Source organism: Mercenaria mercenaria, chromosome 8, assembly GCF_021730395.1.
Source record: "Mercenaria mercenaria strain notata chromosome 8, MADL_Memer_1, whole genome shotgun sequence".
Lineage (NCBI taxonomy): Eukaryota > Metazoa > Mollusca > Bivalvia > Venerida > Veneridae > Mercenaria > Mercenaria mercenaria.
Genome location: NC_069368.1, coordinates 21,032,434 through 21,050,627, shown reverse-complemented (window position 1 = coordinate 21,050,627; position 18,194 = coordinate 21,032,434). Strand labels below are relative to the sequence as shown.

At 34.6% G+C, this 18,194-nt stretch overlaps 1 long non-coding RNA gene across 1 annotated transcript; it reads left to right on the top strand.

Moving 5' to 3' along the window:
* Window positions 1-2,159: 2,159 nt before the first annotated feature.
* LOC128559162 (uncharacterized) lies at window positions 2,160-6,970 on the top strand. Its single transcript, XR_008372221.1, has 4 exons — window positions 2,160-2,314; window positions 2,963-3,094; window positions 6,296-6,384; window positions 6,830-6,970. It is a non-coding gene; the product is annotated as an uncharacterized LOC128559162 (long non-coding RNA).
* Window positions 6,971-18,194: the final 11,224 nt, after the last annotated feature.

The window sequence follows — 18,194 nt, the reverse complement described above, 5'->3', positions numbered from 1 at the left end:
CAAGTTTGATGAAAATCCTTTAAGGGGTTAAGGATATACAGAGTGGACACGAAATGGAAGGCTCAAACCTTCGACCCTTAGTTGTGACATTGACCTTGAGCTGGCATGGTTGACTCATAATTTCTGCATATCGTTCTGATGAGGTTATCATTTGACGCAAGTTTTATAAAATTCCTTCAAGGGGTTTAGGAGATATAGAGCGGACACGAAATGGAAGGCTCAAACCTTTGACCTTCAGTTGTGACCTTGACCTTGAGCCGACATGGCTGACTCATAAGTTCTGCACATGGCCTTGATGAGTTGATCGTTTGACCCAAGTTTGATGAAAAACCTTCAAGGGGTTTAGGAGATATAGAGCGGACACAAAATGGAAGGTTCAAACCTTTGACCCTAAGTTGTGACCTTGACCTTGAGCCGGCATGACTGACTCATGGGTTCTGCACATCGTATTGATGAGGTGATCATTTGACCCAAGTTTTATAAAATTTCTTTCAAGGAGTTTAAGAGATATAGAGCGGACACAAAATGGAAGGCTCAAACCTTTGACCTTGAGTTGTGACCTTGACCTTGAGCTGGCATGGCTGACTCATGGGTTCTGCACATCGTCTTGATGAGGTGATCATTTGACCCAAGTTTTATAAAATTCCTTCAAGGGGTTTAGGAGATATAGAGCGGACACAAAATGGCAGGCTCAAACCTTTGACCTTGAGTTGTGACCTTGACCTTGAACCAACAAGGCTGACTCATGGGTTCTGCACATCGTCTTGATGAGGTCATCATTTTGACTCAAGTTTCATGAAAATTCTTCAAGGGGTTTAGGAGATATGGACCGGACACGATTTTGTTACGGACGGAAAGACGGAAGGACGGACGGAAGGACGGACGCAGACTATTCCTATAATCCCTCCGCCACGGCGGGGGATTTACAACTTTGAGAGGACCACCTAAGGATCAATCCTGTGAGGTCTGGTCAAAACCCAATCTGTGGTTTAGGAGGAGATGTCGAAAGAAATTGTTGACAACGGACAAACGCATGCACATACGACAGACACTGAGCATTCACAACAGCTCACCATGAGCACTTACTGCTCAGGTGAGCTAAAAAAAAACTGATTATATTTTCCATATCAAATGCACATTTGATCAAATTCATGTACAACCTTTAAAGACATTCACTGAAACTTCCAACACAAATTGATAATTATTTATAATAAAGCAATTATAATTGCTATGTTTGATTCTCTTAATTTTCGTCTTGATGGTCTCTTGTTCAACCTTCTTAACCTTGTCCTCTTTAATTGTTCTGCAATTTCCAGTCAAACAGTCATAGAAGACTTGAACACTAGATACGACTGATGTAGCATCTACATATATACTTTCCTCCTCCCGTTCAATAGTAATGCATCCCAAAACCTTCTTTTCTCTGACAGTTCCTTTTATTATTTTGATCTTATTTATTCCACCAGCTGTATTCTCTAAAATGATTCCTTCGATGAATTCTCCATAGCATTCCTGTAAGTAACCACAATAATCCCATAGGTTTTTAACATTTTTGCAGGGAAATAACATTAATCACCAAGTACTTTTTCATATAGTACATGTACATTTGGATTATTACAGAAATGTGATGTTTGTCGGCAGTTTTGTGCCTTTACCTCCGAAATACAATAATAATGCACTTGAAAGACATCTTGTAATTTGTTTTTAATTTAACTTTTTTTCCATTATGTACTTAGTAACGAGAAATTTCATAGGCTTGTATGTATATCAACATTTATTTGTGATAAACATATTTTCTCACTTGTAAATATAATGTTGATGGACTGTCTGAAAAGATACTAGACAAGAATTTGGCAGATTAATATGGAAATTGCCCAATGTCCTTTCGTTATAATGTATTTTTTAAAAGTTAATTACGTTTTATTCACATGTACCAATTTAATAATTATTTCTAACAAAAAAAGACATATTTGGGAATTACTTTTCAAAGATAAGAATTGTTTTAAAAAATCTTCAAAAGCTTATCTTTAGGTCTGCTTAGCTTAATTTCTTGAAAATCAATGTCGCTAAATCTGTTTAATCAGAACCTGTTTATAAAAAAGATATATCCAGTACACTTTTGCGCATTTAAAGGAATTGAAAGGTATTATGCTGACAGTAATTCAAGTAAATATTTATCATTCTTATATTACAGGAGGAGATACGTAAATGCTTAAGCAACGAAGGTTATAACAATGATGCACATGCGCTTCGTGTAATGCTTAAATATGCATACCAGCAGTTTACAGAGTTCAGAAGCAAGTTTAAGAGCATGGTATGTTAATTTCAACATTATTTTTTTGACCTTTTTTTAAAAAAAAAAGCTATTGTATGATTGTGTGTGTGTGGTTTTGTTTTTTTCTTAAAATACATTTAAATGTTAAAAACCTTATGTAACTGAACTAGTTTTGTCTGACCTGATTCCCCACTCTCACCTGACCTCCACAATCCCCCCCCGCCAAGTTTTTTTTTAAATTATGTTACAAATGTAATTGAATACCAAAATAAATATGAGACACACTTTCTTTTGACCTGACACCCCTATTTACTATCCAGCACTGAGAACAGTTGAGCATAAGCCCATTATACAAACATATTTAAATATCAGGCCATAAAAAATTGTTTGTTTGCGGTTATGTTAGTTTTAGAGTGGGAAGGTAGAATTTTGCAGACCTAACTGAATTACCACTTACAAAACACTTTCAGCAGGTATAAACAGTTACATTTTCAATAGGAATACCAAACTGTTTTTCTGAAGTTCTGAACTGGTCTGTAAACCGGTACACTATGACAATTTTTATACATTTGGAAACCATAGATCAAAGTATAGACAACTTATTCAGTTTTTTTGCTATCTCATCTAGACTACTTGGAAGTTACAATACAAACATGAATGTATGAAAGTATAATGTTACTTTTTCAGGTTTTGGATGGCTTTAAGAACAAGCACTTTCGAACTTTGGATGTAAAAGATCTGTGCCAGAAACTGTTCAAACGTTATTCTTCTGGCCAGAGTACCTGTAGTGAAGATAGACTACACACAACTTTGATAGTGGTAAGCAATACATTTGTTATTAATACCAAGTGTAATAGTCTAATGCTGTTAATTTGTGATACACAGACACAAATGGAAGGTAATAGACAATTCTTATACACAGACACACATGGAGGTTAAGAAACAACTGCTAATCACAGACACACATGGAAGGTAAGACACACGTAGAAGGTAAGAGACAATTGATAAACACAGACCAACATGGAAGATAAGAACATACACACATTGAAAGTAAGAAACAATTGTTAAACACAGACACACATGGAAGGTAAGAAACAATTATTTAACACAGACACACACAGAAGGTAAGAGACAATTGTTAAACACAGACACACATGGAAGGTAAGAAACAATCGTTAATCACAGACACACATGGAAGTTAAGAGACAATTGTTAAACACAGACACACATAGAAGTTAAGAAACAATCGTTAATCACAGACACACATGGAAGGTAAGAAACAATTGTTAATCACAGACGCACATGGAAGGTAAGAAACAATCGTTAATCACAGACACACATGGAAGTTAAGGGACAATTGTTAAACACAAACACACATAGAAGTTTAAGAAACAATCGTTAATCACAGACACACATGGAAGGTAAAAGACAATCGTTAAACACAGACACACATGGAAAGTAAGAAACAATTGTTAATCACAGATACGCACATAAGGTAAGAAACAATTGTTAATCACAGACACACATGGAAGGTAAGAGACAATTCTTAAACACAGTAAAACATGGAAGGTAAGAGACAATTGTTAATGACAGACACACAGCGAAGGTAAGAAACAATTGTTAATCACAGACACACATGGAAGTTAAGAGACAATTGTTAAACACAGACACACATAGAAGGTATGAGACAACTGTTAAACACAGAAGGTATGAGATAACTGTTAAACACATACACACATGGAAGGTAAGAAACAATTGTTAATCACAGACACGCACATAAGAAAAGAAACAATTGTTAATCACAGACACACATGGAAGGTAAGAGACAATTCTTAAACACAGTAAAACATGGAAGGTAAGAGACAATTGTTAATAACAGACACATACCGAAGGTAAGAAACAATTGTTAATCACAGACACACATGGAAGGTAATAGACAAGTGTTATACACAGACACACATGGACGGTAAGAGACAATTCTTAAACACAGACAAACATAGAAGGTAAGAGACAATTGTTAAACACAGACACACATGGAAGTTAAAAAACAATCGTTAACCACCGACACACATGGAAGGTATGAGACAACTGTTAAACACAGACACACATGGAAGGTAAGAAACAATCGTTAATCACAGACACACATGGAAGTTAAGAGACAATTGTTAAACACAGACACACATAGAAGGTAAGAAATAATCGTTAATCACAGACACACATGGAAGTTAAGAGACAATTGTTAAACACAGACACACATAGAAGGTAAGAAACAATCGTTAATCACAGACACACATGGAAGGTAAGAAACAAGCGTTAACCACAGACACACACGGAAGGTATGAGACAACTGTTAAACACAGACACACACGGAAGGTAAGAAACAATTGTTAATCACAGACACACATGGAAGGTAATAGACAAGTGTTATACACAGACACACATGGACGGTAAGAGACAATTCTTAAACACAGACAAACACGGAAGGTAAGAGGCAATTGTTAAACACAGACACACACAGAAGGTATGAGACAACTGTTAAACACAGACAAACATGGAAGGTAAGAAACAATTGTTAATCACAGACACGCACATGAGGTAAGAAACAATTGTTAATCACAGACACACATGGAAGTTAAGAGACGATTCTTAAACACAGTAAAACATGGAAGGTAAAAGACAATTGTTAATCACACACACACAAGGAAGTTAAAAAACATTTGTTAATCACAGACAAACATGGAAGTTAAAAAAGAGTTGTTCAACACAAACACACATTGAAGTTAAAAAACAGTTGTTAATCACAGACACACATGGAAGTTAAAAACATTTGTTAAACACAGACAGACATGAAGTTAAAATCAGTTGTTAAACAGAGACACACATGGAAGTTAATAAAAAGTTGTTAATCACAGACACACATGGAAGTTAAGAAACAATTGTTAAACACAGACATACATGGAAGGTAAGAGACTACTGTTAAACACAGACACACATGGAAGTTAAGAAACAATTGTTAATCACAGGACACACATTGAAGTTAGGAAACAATTGTAAATCACGTACACACATGGAAGTTAAGAAACAATTGTTAATCACAGACACACATGGAAGTTAGGAAACAGTTGTTAAACACAGACATTCGAGGAAGTGAAGAAACAATTGTTAAACACATACAAACATTGAAGGTAAGAGACAATTATTTGTCACAGACACACTTGGAAGTTAAGAGACAATTGTTAAACACAGACACACATGGAAGGTAAGAAACAATTGTTAATCACAAACACACGGAAGGTAAGAAACAATTGTAAATCACAGACACACATGGAAGGTAAGAAACAATCGTTAATCACAGACACACATGGAAGTTAAGAAACAAATGTTAATCACAGACACACATGGAACGTAAGAGACAATATTTAAACACAGAGAAACATGGAAGGTAATAGACACTTTTGATACACAGACAAATGTGGAAGGAAAGAGAGTCGACTACTATTAGATACACCCAAACATGGATGCTAAGAGACAGCTGTTATACACAGACACACATGGAAGTTAAAAGACAATTGTTAAACACAGGAAAACATGGAAGGTAAGAGACAATTGTTAAATACAGACACACATAGAAGGTAAGACACTACTGTTAGACACACATGGAAGGTAAGAGACTTTTGATAAACACAGACACACATGGAAGGTAAGAGACAATTGTTAAACACAGACAAACAGGGAAGGTAATAGACATTTGTGATACACAGACAAACGTGGAAGGAAAGAGACTATTGTTAGATACAAGCAAACATGGAAGGTAAGAGACAATTGTTAAACACAGACAAACATGGGAGGTAAGTTACTTTTTGTGTGTACATAGGCATATGAAAGGTATGTAAATGGTACGGTATGACATCAATATTCCAGAAAACACATACAAGATATTTAGTCAGGTGGTCACTTATTACATTGAATACCAGACTTTTGGATCCCACTGTATAACAGTGTATTATTATTGTCTTTCAGAGGAGGTTTATGTACATGAGGGAGAGAGAAGGTGCAGGGGAGAGGGAGAACACTAGTTTCTGCCAGAGTTGAAAAAGTTTTGGAAGTCAGTGAGTAAAATCAAATACTTTGAATCATTTTTATATTGACTTACACAATCACCAAAGCCTGAGACTTTGATGCTGATCACAAGTTTTAAGATTTTTATTAAGTGATATTGAAAACTTTTCCATGCATTTCAAATTAGTCGTCGAGTTTTGGAAAAGCTATTCTTACAAGTTGTTTTGAATTATCACGATGGTCATATATTGTTGATAATACATTGTTATAAGTGACAAAGTCTAAGACAGTGGTCCATATCTAGATGATATCTAGATCACATTTGAATATGCCAGGTCAAAGACCGGTCTGTGGGACAACTGTTTCACAAATAGCTAATATTTGCATTTTATTGAATTGCATAAAGTTTGAAAAAGTATAACTATTTTACTTTATCTTACTATAACACATACTGAAAGTGATTCCATTGCAATTGTCCAGTGCATTTTGTTGCAGGTCGAGGAGGAGCAGACAGAGGAGAAGTGGAGGGGGATAGAGGAGAGTGACAGTCGGAGAGTTGCACGTGCACGTGCAGCCCTCCGAGACAGGGAAACTTGAATTTATTGTAAAAATAGAAAAAATACATTGAACATAAGACTTTGGATGTTATTTGATATTTATTTATTTAACTACTAAAACAGCTGTTGTCGATTAATTCCATAATCCTCATTGAATCAATTTGCATATAATCAGTACTGGAAACTGCAAGCAAGGAGAAATAGTTTTAACATTCTGATACTGTCAGTTTAGCTTTTGTGATCAATTTTTATTCCCTCTGCAACAATGATTCCAGCAACATTTGAACAGGAGTGAAGAAACTTATCTTGGTCATAATTTAATGGGAAGTTGGGGACTATAGATCAAATGCTAAATACAGTATAAACTTGCATTTAGTGGTCACCTCTATTAAGCAGCCAACCTATCATTAGCAGCCAATTACTTATTTCCCAAAGTTGATATTTATTCTATAAATAGCCTGCATTAAGTAACCACTTTTCCTGCTTCCCTTGGCTAGCTGCTTAAGACATGTTTGGCTGTATACACAATGTCCAACAAACAAGTAGACAGCATTATTTGCTATACCACACACTAAGTATACATGAACTTTGTATACATATTGTTTTCCAAATGTATGCTAAGCACAAATGAAAATAGCATATTTTGGCTATAAATATTATCAAAGCATACGAAAATCATACTCTTAAAAAATATTTTCACCAATATAATTTTTGTATACAGGCGTATGAGAAGCTTATGATAAGTAGGTGTGAGAATTTCAATCACAAATCGTATGAATGGCGTATGCCATAAAATCAGGACGTAAGAAAAGCGCACGCTAAAGTTAAATTTTATCTTCTATAATCTATTGTATATGAGGCGTATGAGAATCGTATGGAAAAAAGAGTCGTATGATTTTCAAGCGCAAATCATATGAATGGCGTAAGACAAAAAATCAGGGCGTATGAAAAGCGTAAGATATGCGCCAGCATTTCATACTCAAGTTGGCGTATGGCAGGCGTACGTGGTGCTCAACATACGTAATGCGGGTGCTTTTTGGCGTATGAAATGTGTACGCTTTTCGTGCAAAAAGCGTATGCGACACTTTTTCCTGTGTAGGGAAATGAAGAGTTGGTTTATTTAAAAGTAGTAAAATTGTTAGGGTACACTTTTCTGCCATACTCACGCTTAGGTTTATGAATATTGGTCACACGTAGAGTTGGTTTTGGACGGGCCTTGGTAACAGATTTATGAGCAAAGTGTACTACTATTAAACTTATCATAAATAGCAAAGTACACCTAATGGCACTTTCCATATGTGTCACTGGTTTCATTGCGACCCATTTTCCATGTCACGAGTTTCTGTCTACAGTTTTTACAGATTTATGACTTAGAAATAGATATTTTCTCTATTGAAAATTCGTCTGTGATACATGCAACAGATATTCCATGTATCAGTAAACGAGTGCATTTCTGTTACCAACTAGTAATCAACATTTTCAGGTAATGTTGGTGAAATTCATACCCGAGCGAAGATTTTTTTCCACTAATATTACTAACAAATACTACTGAAATCCTTTTACCGGCATCTATTCTCAACTTGTATGATTTGGATATTGCCAGTTATGCATTTTCCATCAGCTGGGAGTTTGACAGACTACTATCGGAATTATGGCACTTTTTTTCTTCGTGCACACGTTTTACAGTCGGACAGTCGAAGATAAAACGCTTTAAATTTATTCACGAAGGGACATAAATTAATCGGATCGAAAATCCTCACTTTTATTTTTATGCGGTCCAAAGCAAAGAAACTGGAATTAAATGGTCTTTTCTATATTTTAGAAATAAATGTATTTTTTGAAGGTTATGACTTGACTCACTTTATTGAAAGGACAAATTTCACAAGAATAGACTGCATAATATTAAAATTTTGAAAGATCATCTAAGATCAAATACATATAGCAAGCCTATTGTTTTTACATGTTACAAAGCCTTGTGTTTTAGTCCAATAAAGGAAAATTTGGTCTGTGCAGCTATCCCATTTTCCTATCAAGTTTACCTGATTCGCGGGTGCATTGAAAGCTGCTTATTTTATGGATATTTTTAACGTTCATGAACAATATATAAGTAGTATAGCCTTTAACACGTTTTCTTCTAAAGGAACATACAGTGGCGCCTGCGTGTTCTTGTGAAGTTCTCTATTATTTCAAACAAACACTGTTTTACAGAAGTCATAAATTCTAACGGTGAAATGATCCACATTAGGAACGGTATATTTCTAAATGCTACGGGCATACGTATGTATTACAATGATAACGAACGATTCTTATTTATTTATTTTTGATTTAATTGCGTTTTGTTTAATCCAGTGTGAAAGGACAAGAAATTACCAAGTAATAATAATTATGCCTGTATGAAATATTTTAAGTTTTCATATAGAATTAAACTTTTGAAGATGGATAATTATAAATATAGATTTACTCACCGAGTAAACACTGTCAGACTATACATGCTACATTCAGTGTGATGTTTTGATAAATTATTCACATTAATTACATAATATATACCATTGACTTCGACTACTAAACATTTTACAGTAAATAAAGTACGGGAGTCAGCGTATTTTAGAATAATATATTTTTCTTGCTATATACTATATTGTCTCATCTGTCTAAAAATCAATTAAAATACATTGAAAGAAATCCGTAACTTCATATTATGCAATTCCTTTTTCAATTGTCATATTTAACAAGAATCATCAATTAATTAATAATGTATCTAAAAATATCGTAATAAAAAGAAATGTAAGTTACGTTCGCAAAATTGTATATACACCATCATAGTTACTAAGTATTACGCATATTCACACATGCTCAAAATGCTACTCATGCCTAAACAATTAATGGAACGGGATGATATGTCAATCAGAGGATCAAAGTGCGATATCGCCTTTGGCGGAAAGTAACGCATTGTTTGTGATCTACCTATAATCAGAATGAGAGTCTCATAATTAGTACATTATTGGCTCAAATAGCTTCGGACAATATCTCTATATTGCAAATATTGGGGTAATAAGTTGAAAATGTAGAAAACATTTCAGCTACGTTTAGTTTAAAACTATCTTCATGCAGTCAAAATCAAATTATTCTAATGAAATAAACGCAATATGTGTCAATTATAGTAACTCCTTTTTATTGTAATTAATCTCGCAGTGTTCATGCAGGAGCGCTCTGACATATATTTGTGAAAAGCAATGTAATATTTGAATCTGCGATGAGTCATGTCAAAACTGACCAAATATATTTTGACTGTTAGTATAATTATATTACGGAAACCCTTTTCTTGCACACCGGACTGGCGTTTCCGGTGATTTTACCCATGCCGGCAAAACCCATCTGGCAACCACCATGCCAGATGACTCTCGTGCTGTTAATGACAACTAGTGGTTCATGCACTGATATTATATTGTTTATGTAAAAATATGAAAAAAGCAGGTACCTTGATAGTTTCTCTCCGTTCCTTATAGTATATTCCACGATTCAAAATACGTTAGTTTACCGTAAGAACATAACGTTACGCTACAAACGATAAAACTAAAGTGGAACTTTGTTATTGTGCGTAACGCAAAACATCATGACGTAACTTCTGCTTACGGACGTTAATTTCCCGCGCTCTACTATAAGAAAGAGCGCTACAAAGAAAGTATTTCTACCTGTTATTTGTAAAATAAGGTATGCAAGAAAAATAATCTGCCAGAATAAAATACTAACATGTATACGATATGCAAGAAAAAATATCTCTCGGCAAGCCTCATTACTGCCCAATGCGCAGGTGCCCTCGTGACGGATATTTCTATCGATTCGTAAACACATGACAGATATTATTATTCATTCTCGTGTAAGGATGAATTTTATAACATATCACCTTATTCAAGTCGTCGGTCTATATACAATGTAGTTTATGCTATTTACTGGTCTAAAGGCTAACAGTTTATTTTCCAGTACTGCTGTCGTAACTTGAAGAAACATTTTAATGATTTTTTTTCTGATCTCATGCAATAAAACACTTAATGGATCGCATGCCAGTCAATAGTCAAAAGTATTGCCCGAGGTCCGTAAAAGTCATTCAATACTAAATATGTGTATACTGTTAAATCCCTGCCAAAAGTTTTGTTTTAGTGCGTTTAATCTATTTATCAAGTTTTCAAGTTGTACTATCAAATCAGGAAATGTCTTGCCATTATTCACATGCTCTCCGCAAGTTAATTGCAACGTCCAAACATTAGCAAAACGCGGTAAGCGAATGATTTTCTCGTCAAACGCAACGCTTTACTTGCTTATAAATTATAATCGTATTACACAACTTGTTTAAACAATTTCTTTTTTTTTTCAAATAATTGTAAACCTAGGGAGGGGATTCGGGTTGGTATATGATTGCGATGCAATAAATTTCAAATTTCATACGTTTATATATTTTACATAGCTGATGACAGCTATGGCCTTTCAACAGTAAAACAAACTTTATGATCATTTCGTTATGACTTTGTAACGACCAACTCTGTTAAAATATAACTTATTAAGCTTATTTGTCAATTTCTTTTGTTATAGCCGATAGTGTCATGTGAATGTTTTAATACTGCAATCGTACAATAAGATAATAATAAGCATAATGAAACAATATTGCTATATGTTTTTTTTTAAAGTTTAACATTCTAAGTGAAATCTTGTGCGATAAGTGTCTGAAATTTTGTATTACGATATTCAGCAATAAATTTCTAGCTTCGGACATAAATATGCAGACTTCTTCGTTCAACTTGTTAAACTAGATAATCACCTAGAATGGCTGTTAGCAGATTACAATTATTTTATCATGGAAAATTGACAAGTTTCAAATAAACTACCATGGAAACAGATTTTACTGCAGGTTGTATACTGTTGCCATGGAATTACGGCCATTTATATGCTAAATTTCACAGGCTCATGATGTGATTTAATATGTAATGTTTCTTGAAATACTCCTATGATATATTAACCTTTAGCATGCTAGATAAATTGTTGTCTGCTGGAAATGGCGTCTGCTAAAATTGTAAAGTTCATTCAATTTGCTCCAAAATTGGATGAAATATTGTCAGAGTAGCAAACAGCTTGGAACCTGATCAGACGCCGATTTAATCGGCGTCTGATCTGGTTCCAAGCTGTTTGCAACGGCTGTTAAATTCGCCTGCAGCAGGCTAAGGGTTAAAGCGTAATAAATTTTATGCGTTCGTATACTTCATTTCAAACATCATAGGCATGTAAAAAACAGTATTGCTTGATTTTAAGATACAGAAATATCGTCGATAATAAATACAAAATAATAAATGAGAAAAACTAACAAAATACATGCAAAGATTAAAAAAAATGTGTTTTCGATGGCTGTAAGATTCGAACCGCCGTAAAATGATAATATATATCCTTCCAATCATACCTTACACCAATTAGCCAACTATTGATAGAACCATGTTTAAATTCTGTTTGAAACCAGAATGATACTGGTTGTATATTCAATGCTGATTAAATAAAAGCACCATAATTGTGTGCGGTACTTATACTGTTTATTTTTAGTGCGTTCATTTTTGTATATTTTTTAGAAGTTGTTTAAAGGAGTTTAATAAAAATAATGTCCCATTTTAAAGGTCCGATACTAAGGAAAGTGAACATTTTAATTTCTTTTAAAAAGCACAGAAACTATTTCATTTTATTGGAAAATGAAAGTTGGTATATAGAAATTCGAAATAAATCGCAGTATATGTACAATTATTTTTCTATGAAGTATGAAGAAAGTTAAAAAGACCTGGGGGTCATTCTGTCGATTCATTGAAATTTCAACATAATACACATACATTTCTTTGAGTTCCAAAGACCTTCTGTAAATTTTGACCTGCCAATCTTCATTATTTAGTGTCTTGCAGAAGTCTATGCACTGGCTATGAAAAAAATTGCCAACTCACTTTCCCTTAGTAATGGACCTTTAAAGGTCATTTAACTTGTTAATTTCATAGTATATTGAACAATTTTTCGAAAATATTTATTTCATATTTATATGAACTATGACTATTTTAAACGAATAAGTTTGAACACATATGCCGTTTTACTTCGTGTATTACAAAAGTAAAGTATTTATTGCTGATGTATTAAACTATCTTCAGAATCGGCCGTTAAATGTATATTTCTGTGTATGCTTTCAATCTGCTTTGAAATTGTAATTGAAATAGGAGTTTCAGCATGTAGTTGTGATTTGGTTATGTACATTTGAAAATATATGACCCCATGTTTGTAATAAGTACATGGAAAAGTCAGCAAATGGGGTAAATGTTATTCACAAGTTTAATTAAGTCCATTTATGTCACCATAAATAGGTGACATATTTTGGCCTCGAGATATCTGTATACCATATCGCGATAGTTTGAAAGTTTTCGCAATAACTCTACTTTTTCTTGAACTTTGGAAAGGAATCTTATTACGATCTCAGAGGACGTATTAGAACAAAAAGCAAAATATCGCGCTAGGTTATCTAGCTCACTATGGGCAACCACTTGTCACCATATGTTTAGTAACTTAATCTGGGAAAATTAGGCCTTGATGCCATTTTGTTCACATTACTGGTATTGTGTTTTGTGTACAACTGCCGAGTTATCATCACTGATATGTATTTTAAACATGCTGACACTTCGCAAATTGGAAAAAACCGCAAGTTTGTCTAATATTTCAAAGATTGGTTCTATATACAGTTAGAAAGTATGTGAAAAACTTGTTTTCACCTATACTATATCGAAGTTTATTTGGTATATCATTAATTTTTTTCTATCGTACACATGTAAACATTGTATTACTGAATCCTGTGTATTACTGATTATGTTGTAATATACCAATGGTAATCATATTTTCAAATGGAATGTTTAAGTTGAAATGTATACATAATAGTATAAAAATATTTAATGCTTGATATATTTGATACATTATAATAAACGGTCTGTAGTTCGGTTCCAAAGTACCAAAGAATATATTATGTTTTTGTTAGTATTTCTAATAATAAGTCTATCGAAGTTGGTTATCCAATCAATATGGCTTTGGTGCAATTTTGTATTTCATAACAGGTATACGTTTCTAAGGTCACCGCCTCGGAATCTTAGTGGCAATACGCTAGCTGCGAGTGTGAGAGCCCTACAACTCATCTCAATTCATCTATATTTCTATACATGTATATGTTATGACAAATTTACTTTAATATGCTCAGTACATCTAGAAACGCTCGATTTTTCATACTTTCCTTGTGCATGTATATTTGAATTTTGTATAGTAGTATTGTAAAAATGTGTATAAACCTGACAATCATCCAAAACCAAAACAAATCAAGTATGTCCAGTTTTCTTATCAATTATCAGGTTAAAAAATATTGACTGGAGACCAAGTGTTGCGTTTCTAGATGTACTCAGTATATTTGATAAACATCAAGAAAGAGGTTGTGAGCATTTACGCTATGTTTTGCCTTTGTTGGTTAAATAGCAGAAAATAGTCGACAAAAATAAATCAAAAACTATAAAAAACCATTTCAACTCTTTTTGTTCAAGCATAAAATCTGTTCAATTGATTGTAACTTTTATTTACAATGAATACAAAATCAGACAGAAGGGGTCGAACAAATCTTTGATTCTAACATTATGTCGACTATAGAAATTTTGAGCAACATGCTATTTCTCAGTGCTTAAAAGATTCTCAGCTAAACATTTAACTCTTGAGACATCATTTTCAGCTCTTCAATAATATAAAATGCATGCATTACCAGAGTGTACATGTCGTGTTCTCAGAAAATAAAAAAAAACAAAATTAAGATGTTATATTACATATTAATAAAACTAGCCTGTTCTGCAAAATGTGCAAACTCTCGAAGTGCACCGAAAGAAATTGTATGCGGACATTCTTTCTCTAAATTAATACATCTTAAACCTATTAATTTCCAGTGTAAGAGGAAAGACCTTCCTCCAGCTAAAACTGCTAACATTTGGATAATTCTGTGTATAGGTGCTTACACTTATCACGCAAAAGAACAAAGGAAGGTTTTGAATATGGAACGTCTTCTGCAGCTTAAACTGTTCTTCAACTACAATTGTTAACAGTCTTCCTAAGGAGCCGACCATAAGGGTTTAAAATGGCAAGTTCTCTCATAAACTTACAAAAATGAGCTAATTTCTAACATTCTGCTGGAGGATTCGTCCATAATATGACTAAATACAAAATAAGTATCCACAAACACAAAATGGGATACAAGTAAACGGTAGAAATAAGTACAATGGCAACATCTCGGCCCTTTCTGCCAAACTCCGGTAAAGTACTACTTAATACCAAACGACTAATGATGAATGTACATGGCATTTTCGAGTTTTAATCTTAACATACATTTCGCTTCTTCCTTTGGTGAAATATATGTAGAAATCTACAGCAAAGTGCGTCTGTCCAAATGCTTGAACAATACTTGAACTAAGTTGAAACGCTGGATCTTCGCACTCATTCTTCAACCGGATATAGAACTGAGCCAAGTACACAGCAGAAACCGGAAGTGTACTCAGTATGAAGTAAAACGAGGCATACAATAAGACTGTAGTACTCGAAGACGACCTCTCTTTTCTTTGATTTACCCGTGACGCGCCAAAATCACTAAAACGTTTCCCACGAATTTCTTGCAATACTAAAACATTTAATGCTAGTACACATAGTGGAACAAATAAAACGTCATTGATTCCGTTATTAAAGACCACACTTGCCATATGGACCTTACACCTCCACCTAACACTTCCTCTCGAAAAAGGCACTCCTCGTCTCTATATGACCAAAAGTAACCTTGCATTACGCCAAGTGCGACGGAAAATGTCCCGAATGTCAGAGTCACAAGACGCGCCCTTTTCTTTGTGCAATATAATTTGCGTTTGAATGGATGACAGATAGAAATGTACCGTTCAACAGTGTAAGCCAGTACAAGAAGCGGATCGAAATATTGAACGGACACGAATATGATTGGGAAACACTCGCAAATAACGGGAAAACGTAGAAGTCTTATTTCCCAAAATCCGTCTAAAGCTAAAATTATGTAAAAAATTAGGAGCATTAAATCCACAAGAGCCAGTGTGGCCAGATAAACACCGGAAGAACTTTGCATGCGCGGCCGTATCCAAACAAGAAAAGATAGTATATTTCCAGGTATTCCAGTCACATAAACACATGGCGTAAAATACTTTTGAATCCAAGCTGTAGCAGTCACTACTGAAGTTACATCGGAACAGTTAGTTGTGTTGTTAAAATCGTTAATTTCCGTCGTAACGAGCAACGTTGTGGAAATGTTTGCATGCTCTGTACTAAAGGATATACTGTCTTTTTCCATCTGAAATATAAAAAGCAAAGAAAAGTCACTTTGGTGTTATTTTCACTAACACCGATAGTTTTATTGTTAATGTTTAATGTGGCAACTTTCTAAAGGTTTAAAGTTCCAGAACAAACTAGAAATGAGTCCATGGGACACAGATGCCCCCACTACATGACAAAGGACACAGATCAGCTTCAAACAATATGTTGCTATTTAAAAAAATGCAGACAATAACCATATATAATGTATATGCAAATATATATGCTTTCTTGAGATTTTTAGATACCTGTCCTGTCATAACTCCTACAATACTGAATGAATCCGGAAGCAAAACCCCAGGTGCACAACTGCACATGCTGACAAACCTTCCTGTAAACTTTGGTGACTCTAGGTCAAATACTTTTGGAGCTATGCGCGACACAACATTAAAATGAGTAACTTTTAACTAAGTCAGGGGCCATTACTCCTACACGACTAAATAAATCCGGACGCGAAACCCCAGGTGCACAACTGCACATGCTGACCAACATTGCTGTAAAGTTTTGTGACTCTACGTCAAATACTTTTGGAGCCAGGCGCGACACAACACTAATATGACCAATTTTTACAATATCAGGGGCCATAACTCCTACACAACGGAATAAATCCGGACGCGAAACCCTAGGTGCACAACTACACATGCTGAACAACATTCCTGTAACGTTTTGTGACTCTACGTCATATACTTTTGGAGCTAGGCGCGACACAACATTCTCGGAAGGACGGACGGACGGAAGGACGGACGTTCTAACGAAACGGTCTTTATGTGACTCCCCCATTGTTCTCTCTATTGTTCTAACAGTCACATAAAAAGAAAAATAGTCACATAAACAGAACGGAATGAATGACATCAAAGAGAAAGTACCGTTATGCAGTCACTTAACCATCATTTCGCGGGCACAGACGGACAAAAGCAAATCTATATGCCACCCCAAAGTTGGGGCAAAAAAAGAAAACGGGTTTTATTTCAGGGTTCATCTACGGGTACCTGGGTAGAACCACTGACATTTATTAAGCCAGCTAGATCGCTCTCTTGTATGAAGATTTTCCAAGCACATCTCAAGCAGACGTCTGTATTCGCAACAAAGATGGACAGGTGTTGCGATATTAGCATTTTAAACCGAGATGCAACGAATCATAACCTGTTTCTGGTGTCTTGTCGTTCAAGTCTTTGTCTAGTGAAACACATGTAAATTCACTCCAAGTGTCAGAGTTATCGCTGAACTCAATATTCAAGCGATGCTAGAGGGTGTGGGAGGTGTTGCACATTTCAATACATCTCTTGAATACACTTAATAAAACCGAGTTTGCTGTTAATGTGCTTAGTTACGTCCAATGCGTCCAAAGATTTATTAACTATTACAACATCAATCTTTAGTTGCGTTTTGATGGCTGTTAAGTCCTCTCGTGCCAATTTAGTGTTGTGTTTTGTCTGGTCCTTTTGGATCATGAAATGCATTCAAAATTCCTGTATAAAGAGTTTAAAGGTTTGAGCTAACGGTCATTAGGGGTGTTTCACATTTCAGTACAAACAATAAACAACGTTTGTATCTTATATTCCCACGCATACAAATATTAAAATTTGTATAGGAATATAACCCTGCTGAGGAGAAATAAAAATGTATTTTCTTTGTGATGATACTACTGCTGCTGTAAATAATATCTATGATGATGATGAGGAGGAGGAGAATGAAAAATGAATAAACTGTATTTCTAAAATGACTACTGGCTGCAACACATATTCAAAGGGATGTTTTCCCTAAAACACGGTGAAACTTACACTTACCTTGTCAGATATTAGATATTCCAACATTCAAGTTATATATGAGAAAGAGAAATGACCTGACAGACTGATCAACGTTTGGCCAGCAAATGAACTTTATAATTA